This window comes from Pongo pygmaeus, chromosome 3 (genome assembly GCF_028885625.2).
Source record: "Pongo pygmaeus isolate AG05252 chromosome 3, NHGRI_mPonPyg2-v2.0_pri, whole genome shotgun sequence".
In the NCBI taxonomy this organism is placed as follows: domain Eukaryota; kingdom Metazoa; phylum Chordata; class Mammalia; order Primates; family Hominidae; genus Pongo; species Pongo pygmaeus.
This window is the reverse complement of record NC_072376.2, coordinates 161,416,834-161,425,335: the sequence shown is the minus strand read 5'-3', so window position 1 is coordinate 161,425,335 and position 8,502 is coordinate 161,416,834. Positions and strand designations below refer to the sequence as shown.

Below are 8,502 nucleotides of genomic sequence, written 5' to 3'. Positions count from 1 at the left end.
GCACATCAAATGAAACTATCACCAGAGTGAACAGACAACCTACAGAATGGGAGAAAATTTTTCAGTCTATCCATCTGACAAAGGTCTAATATCTAGAATCTACAAGGAACTTAAACAAACGAGAAAAAAACAAACAACCCCATTAAAATGTGGGCAAAGGACATGAACAGACACTTCTTAAAAGAAGATACACATGCAGCCAACAAACATATGAAAAAAAGCTCAACATCACTGATCATTAGAGAAATGCAAATCAAAACCACATTGAGATGCCATCTCACGTCAGTCAGAATGGCTACTATTAAAAAGTCAAAAAACAACATATGCTGGTGAGGTTGTGGAGAAAAAGGAATGCTTTTACACCGCTGGTGGGAGTGTGAATTAGTTCAACCATTGTGAAAAACAGTGTGATTTCTCAAAGACCTAGAGGCAGAAATACCATTTGACCCAGCAATCCCATTACTGGGTAAATATCCAAAGGATTATAAATCATTCTATTATAAAGATACATGCTATTTTCATTGCATGAATATATTCATTACAGCACTATTCACAATAGCAAAGACATGGAATCAACCTAAATGCCTGTCAATGATTGGATAAAGAAAATGTGATGCATACACACCATGGATACTATGCAGCCATAAAAAGGAATGAGATGGTGTCCTTTCCAGAGACATGCATGAATTGGAAGTCATTATCCTCAGCAAACTAACACAGGAACAGAAAACCAAACATCGCATGTTCTCACTTATAAGTGGGAGCTAAATGACGAAAACACATAGACACATGCAGGCGAACAACACACAGTGGGACCTTTCAGAGGAGGGGTTGTGGGGAGGAAGAGCACCAGGAAGAACAGCTAATGGATGCTGGGCTTAATACCTAGGTGATAGGATGATCTGTGCAGCAAACCACCATGACACACATTTACTTATGTAACAAACCTGCACATCCTGCACATGTACTCCAAACTTAAAAGCTGAAGGACAAAAAAACCTCCAAACCTATTTCTTAAAAAAAGAGAAAGAAAAAAACACAGGATGAAAGATTTTTATATGGTATGCCTGTATAGGTCACTTATTATGAATGGAGCTTGCATGACTGGAAGTTTTCCTGGGTGAGTCGGTGAGTGAATGTGAAGGCCTAAGATATTACTCTACACCACTGTAGACTTTATAAACTCTGTACACTTAAGCTACAGTAAAATTATTTTTTAATGTTCTTTCTTCAACAATAAAATTAGCTTACTGCAACTCTTTTACTTTATAAACTAATTTTTTTAACTTTTAACTCTCATAATAACACTTGGCTTAAAACACAAACACATTGGGCCAGGCACAGTGGCTCATGCTTGTAATCCCAGCGCTTTGGGAGGCCAAGGTGGGCAGATCACAAGGTCAGGAGTTCAAGACCAGCCTGACCAACATGGTGAAACCCCATCTCTACTAAAATACAAAAAATTAGCTGGGCATGGTGGCAGGCACCTGTAATCCCAGCTACTCGGGAAGCTGAGGCAGGAGAATTGATTGAACCCGGGAGGTGGAGGTTGCAGTCAGCCAAGACCACACCACTGCACTCTAGCCTGGGCAACAGAGTGAAATTCCATCTCAAACAACAACAACAACAACAAACACAAACACATTGTACAGCTATACAAAAATATTTTCTTTTTATCCTTATTCTATAGACATTTTTCTATTAATTTTTCATTTCACTTTTTAAACTTTTCGTTAAAAAACTAAGATACAAACACACACAAGTCTAGCCTGTACAGGGTCAGGATCATGAATATCACTGTCTTCCACCTGCACAACTTGTCCCACTGTAAGGTCTATGGGGGCAATAGCACACATGGAGCTGTCATCTCCTATGATAACAATGCCTTCTTCTGGAATGTCTCCTGAAGGGTCTCCCTGAGGCTGTCTTACAGTTAACTTTTTTTATATATAAGTAGAATGAGCATACTCTAAAATAACAATAAAAAGCATAGTAAATACATAAACCAGTACTATGGTTGTTTACTATTATCAAGAATTATCTACTGTACACAATTGTATGTGCTAGACTTTTATATGACTGACAGCATGGTAGGTTTGTTTATACCAGTATCACTACACACATGAGTAAGGTGTTGCATGATGACATTATGACAGCTATGACATCACTAGGCAATAGAAGTTTACCACTCCATTGTAATCTTATGGGACCACTGTCATATATGCCATCCATAGTTGACTGAAATGTTATTATGTGGCACATAACTGTACTATTTTTTGGCATTTTCTGAACAACACAAATCAACAGTCTTGGGCCATATGAGTTACATCGTCAATGTTGTAACACTGTAGAGTTGGAAGGGACTCTAAAAATATTCTGGTTCAAACTCCTCATCTGATGAGAAAAAGCCCAGAGATGTGTGATGACTTACACAAGGTCACACAGTTAATGGAGGATTAAGTACTAAAACTCTAGTTATTATGTTCTACCACGCCAAACTTTTCTTGCAACAATACACAACTAATTTATTTTCCCTTCGTTCTTCCTTTTCTTTCTTCCTTTTTCTTTTCTTTTTTTCTCCTTTCATTTTTTCTCTTTCCAAATTTCCTTCCTTCTTTCCTTCTTTCTGTTTTCTCGCTCTCTCTCTTTCTCTCTCTTTCTTTATCTTTTTTCTGTGCCAACTTTACTGGGTTAAGGGATAACTAGATAGCTGGTAAAACATTGTTTGTGTGTGTATCTGTGAGGATGTTTCCAGAATAGATGAGACTTTGAGTCAGTAGACCAAGTGAAGAAGATTGCCCTCACCCATATGGGTGAGCATGATCCAGTCTTTTGAGAGCCAGATAGAAGCAGAAGGTAGAGAAATGGCAAATTAACTCTCTCTTCTGGAGCTGGGATGTCCATTTTCTCCTGCCCTCTGACATGAGAACTCCAAGTTCTTTAGCCTTCAGACTCTGAGACTTACACCATTGGCTCACCTGGTTCTCAGACCTTCAGACTCAGACTGAATTATACCACCAGCTTTCCAGGTTCTCCAGCTTGCAGACAGTCAGTTATGGGACCTCTGGCCTCCATAATCCTGTAAGCCAATTTCTATAATAAACCCCCTCTTATGTATCTCTCTATATATCCCATTGGTTCTGTTTCTCTGGAAAACTCTAATATTTTTCTTTTTTTAAAAAATGGAATAAAATTTGAAACCAAAGATTAAAAATATTGCACACTTTAACCTACTACACTGTCTACCCCTCCAGGCACCATTAAGAAACCTTCAATAGTTTCTTTGAACTGAAACTTGTCATACAGGTTCTCAGCTTGGAAACAACCTCATTATTTGTGGAGTGGCTTTAAAAAAAATAATTTGAAAATAATTCCTTATGTATTTTACTTCACTTTGCATAACTCAGTGTATCTCCATACTATCCATTTTAACACTGGTTTCTTATAAAATCATTTAAAATGCATCCATTGAAACAGTGAGTAAAATTTTATCATGCAGGTCAACAAAATTTGGCACGGGTTTCACGCATCCAGATTCATTTTAGCATGTTAGATATCATTTTAACTTGGCCTTTACCCTAATAGAGTTTTAAAGTTAAAAAAACATAAACTTGAATACTAATCTACTTTTACGAGTAACTGTAATCCAAATAATTAAGCGGCATGCATACTGAGGTCACTTAGTTTATCAACAATAGAAACAACACTAGAATTCCAGTCTACTGAATGGAAATCCAGTTCAACTATTTATTCCACCACATCATATTGACCCTCCCTCCAAAAGAAAGTTTACAGATCAACACAGAGCTGTTTGCATCTTTTCAGTCCTAATGTTCCTAAAATAAACTTTTATCTGTAAGTTTTGCTTCAATAATTATTCTTATTTGGGGATGGGAAGGGCAGAGGATATTTCGATTCTGTCTTCCTTTCTTGGGGTCCACCTTTCTTTCATTGCTGGCCCCTCACTACAGTTGCCCTACTGAAATGGTGAACAAACTTCCAGGTTCTTGTTTTACATCACCAAAGGTGGGGGAAAAAAGCAGTTCCTTGCATCTGTGAAGCAGGTTTCCTTCCTGGCTGGCACAAGCCATCAATTCTTAGGAAAATAGCTGCATCAAGAAGTCAGCTATGCAGTTCCTTAAGGATCTGGGCATGGTAGAAGGTGGCAGAATGAGGCTGAGTTTTCATGTTTCAACCTTTATAGAGTCTGTATAACTTTACTCTCAGAGAAAAGTTCTCACCTACAATATCTCCTCTTAGTCAACGCTGAAGCCCATCAAAATACCAAGAACCAAGCGCCTCCAGGTCTCTACACAAAGACCCAGGACCTGGCCAATGCCCCCAACACCCCTGACATTCTCCAGATTGAGTTCAAAAAAGGGGTCCCCGTGAAGATGACCAATGTTAAGGATGGCACCACTCACCAGACCTCATGGAGCTCCTCGTGTACCTGAGTCAAGTCGAGGGCAAGCACGGTGTGGGCCGTACTGACATCGTGGAGAACCGCTTCATTAGAATGAAGTCTTGAGGTATCTATGAGACCCCAGCAGGCACCATCCTTTACCACACCTATTTAGATATCGAGGCCTTCACCATGGACTGGGAAGTGCGCAAAGTCAAACAAAGCCTGGGCTTGAAATTTACTGAACTGATATATACTGGTTTCTGGCACAGCCCTGAGTGTGAATTTGTCCACCACTGCATTGCCAAGTCCCAGGAGCGAGTGGAAGGGAAAGTGCAGGTGTCTGTCCTCAAGGGCCAGGTGTACATCCTTAGCTGGGAGTCCCCACTGTCTCTCTACAACAAGGAGCTGGTGAGCATGAACACGCAGGGTGATTATGAGCCAATTGATTCCACCGGGTTCATCAACATCAATTCCCTCAGGCTGAAGGAATATCATCTCCAGAGAAAGGTCACTGCCAAATAGACCCCTGTACAATGAGGAGCTGGGGCCTCCTCATATTTGCAGATCCCCCAAGTACAGGCGCTAATTGTTGTGATAATTTGTAAGTGTGACTTGCTCTCCCCAGCTGGCAGTGTAGTGGGGCTGCCAGGCCCCAGCTTTGTTCCCTGGTTCCCCTGAAGCCTGCAAATGTCATCATCAAAGGTAAGGATGGAGGGCAGCTGCGGTGGGGAGCTATAAAATGACAATTAAAAGATGAAAATATATATATATATATATAATTCTACCTCTATAATCTCTTTACTTAAATATTTCCAAAGTGTCTTCATCTTACTTCATAAGTACATACAGCATAAAATCTTTCATCACTGTTAAGCATTCCTTGACACTGTCAGTCTCTTTGATTACCAAACCAGCTTCCTCTCCTAGGCCTTCTCCCAACCCTTTGACTAATCTTTAGCCTTTCTTTGCAGTCTTCTCTTCCTCTGTCAATCCCTTAAATATGGTACCCTGCTCTTTTCTCAATATCCAAGCTCCGCTGGCCAATGCGTCTATTAAGTCGGCACCTAACTGATCCCTCACAAAATTACACTTTAGCCCAGATCTCTCTCATATCCTAGCAGATAAATATCTAGAGCTGTGCTGTCTAATACAAAAGCCACTAGACACATATGGCTATGCAATAAATTTAAGTTAATTAATACTTAATATAACTTAAAACTTAATTTGAAGTTCTCACTAGCCACATGTGGCTACTGGTTACCATACTGGACAGAACAAACATAAAACATTTCCATCAATGCCAAAAGTTCTACTGGATAGTGCTGCTCTAGAACCTTCTACAAACAGCGTCAAAATAACTCATTTCTACCTTAAAATGCCTCAAACTTATCTTATATGAACGTCCAAACCTGCTCTTCCATATGCATCTTCTTTCTTGTCTCTACTCTAACTCTATTGCTACTGCCTTAATTCCCATAAACTTTGCAACAGTATCCTAACTGATCTTCCTTCCTATAGTCCTGCAGCCCACCAAATGCACTTTTCAGGATGCAGCCAAGATCTCTTTCCAGAATGTAAGTCTGGCTGTGTTAATCCCCTGGTAATAACTCTTCAGTGGTTTCCCAGTGGCTAAATAAGGTAACCACTTAATTTATCATCTGAATCCAGGCAATTTTGATAATTTGGTGTTATTAACAATTATACAGCCATAATAGGACTAAATTGGGACTCTCAGAGGTAAACAAGTCTGTATGGTCACCCTGCGTAGAGACTAAATTTCTTGGCATAGCTCATGTCCTCTTATATGATCAAGCCCCATATGTGTCTTCAGCACTATAGACTTGCTGGCCATTCACTGAATGTGATGTCCTCTTTCTCACGTCTGTGAATTTGCTTGTTTGAATCCCAATGCCTGGATCAGCTGCACTCTCCTTGTCATGCCTGCAAAAATACAGAATTCTTGAAGATGTATATGGCTGGGCGCGGTGGCGCACGTCTGTAATCCCAGCACTTTGGAAGGCTGAGAAAGGCGGATCATGAGGTCAAGAGATCAAGACCATCCTGGCCAACATGGTGAAACCCTGTCTCTACTAAAAATACAAAAAATTAGCTGGGTGTAGTGGTGCGTGCCTATAGTCCCAGCTACTCGGGAAGCTGAGGCGGGAGAATCACTTGAACCCAGAAGGCGGAGGTTGCAGTGAGCTGAGATTGCGCCACTGCACTCTAGCCTGGGTGAAAAAAAAAAAAGATGTATATATAAGCGCTACATATATACTGTTTTATTTTAAAATATGTATTTCCTATATGTAAAATAATATATAATTCTCAGAGAATTAGGAAAATGTAGAAAGTTTTAAAGAGAGCAAAATCATCCACCTTTCTACCACTCTGAGACAACTACAGTTAACAATTCATGGTGTATTTTTTCTTTATTTACGTGTACCTTTGTATTGTTTTCTTTCCAAAATTTAGTTTTTTTCTATTTTGCAACAAGCTTTTATCATGTAATACATTATTTACATTTTGTGTCATTAAACAGCCTCTGCCATTAAAACTCATAATTACTGGATATTAATTCACTGTGTGAACAGTTTAATCTTATGTTGGATATTTAGATTGCTTGAAATTTATAAAATTTATAAGAAATTAAATGTTTTCTCATAACAAAAGCAATTCATATTTATTACAGACATTTGGAAGAAAAATCCACAAAGAAGAAAAGAGACGTCACCTTCTGAAAGATTAGTTTTATAATGTTTGAAAAATAAGTCTGTATGAAAATATATTTTTGAAATTGTTTTAAGTCATTCAAAAAATATTCTATTTCTAGAAATGTGGAAAGGCAAAATTTCAAGAATGCAAGTTTTGCGTAAAGGTACATTTTTATAGCTATGAATTTTTTTTAATATTTAATACTGCCACTAAGCTAAATTCTTCTAAATGTATAAGGTTAAATATGTTTGTAAGAAATACTTAAGATATTTAGCAGCATTCCAGAAACTCTACCTATGAACATTAAGATGGAATGCAACCTTTCTGAAAATTTCCACTGCATTTTAATCAATCATGGATGAAACTTTCAAATGTTATGCAAAACTTGTAACCAGGAAATTTCTGAAAATATAAATTATTTATAACAAAGATGTAAGACTTAACCAAGTGTAATTGAGCCTGAATTTGTGGTTCTAGGAAACATAAATATAATTAATATATCACAGATAGAGTCACCATTTTCCTTTTCAGCAAATGAAAGGTAGACCTGTGAATATATGAATACCAGAATATGTGTGAAAACACTACCATAATTTTACCACTTACTGCTATTCTTTTCATTTTAAAATGACTTCATTCAATCTCAATTAAACTTTTAATATGCCACATCTTGGCAGGAAAATGTCGCAGATTTATTCCAGTGGTCTCTACACACTTACCTATGACAGAAATGTTTTTGCTACCTCCTTTCAAAAAAAGAGATATCAAAATATTTGGAATGGAGACATGGTGACTGAGTAATACTAAAATGGTATTGGATTTTGGAGAAGGTAGTTCAGAACTATAAAAATATCAAGAATTCTTCTCTGCTGCAAGCCCTAAACATATACATAGTATATGACCTAGAAAGTATGATTGAAAAAACACTACCTTCAGAGATTGGGCAGAATTTCAGCAAACACACCAGCATGTAAACATAGCACCAACCAGCTGCCATGGACAAACTAACAGGCACAGTAGCACTTGGCCCTTCTGAACTGGGCCCTGAAAAAGGGCATGTGACTTATCATTGTAGGTGGTGTTTGGGATTATCTGGGAACATCCGGTGTGAGAGTGTCGCCAGTAGGCAGTGCACATTTGTGCAGGCTGATTATGGAAATGTAAAAATACCATCAAACATACCTTGGTCTCTTTCGCCAATGTAGGAAAAAAGGAAAGCTAAGATGAATGGCTCTAAACAAAGCTGAACACAGAGTGTGCCGGTTATTTCAAGAGATAGAGCCTTGTGTTTACTAGTGAATCAAGTGTGGCATGAACTAACAGGCATGAAAATAGGTACTAATCCTAATGTCTTAAAGGGGTGAACCCAAATCAGTTCAGATTTA

General features: G+C 38.3%; 1 pseudogene; it reads left to right on the top strand.

The window, feature by feature from the left end:
• The first annotated feature begins 2,819 nt into the window (after nt 1–2,819).
• Nucleotides 2,820–4,927, top strand: LOC129034614 (argininosuccinate synthase-like; annotated as a pseudogene).
• Nucleotides 4,928–8,502: the final 3,575 nt, after the last annotated feature.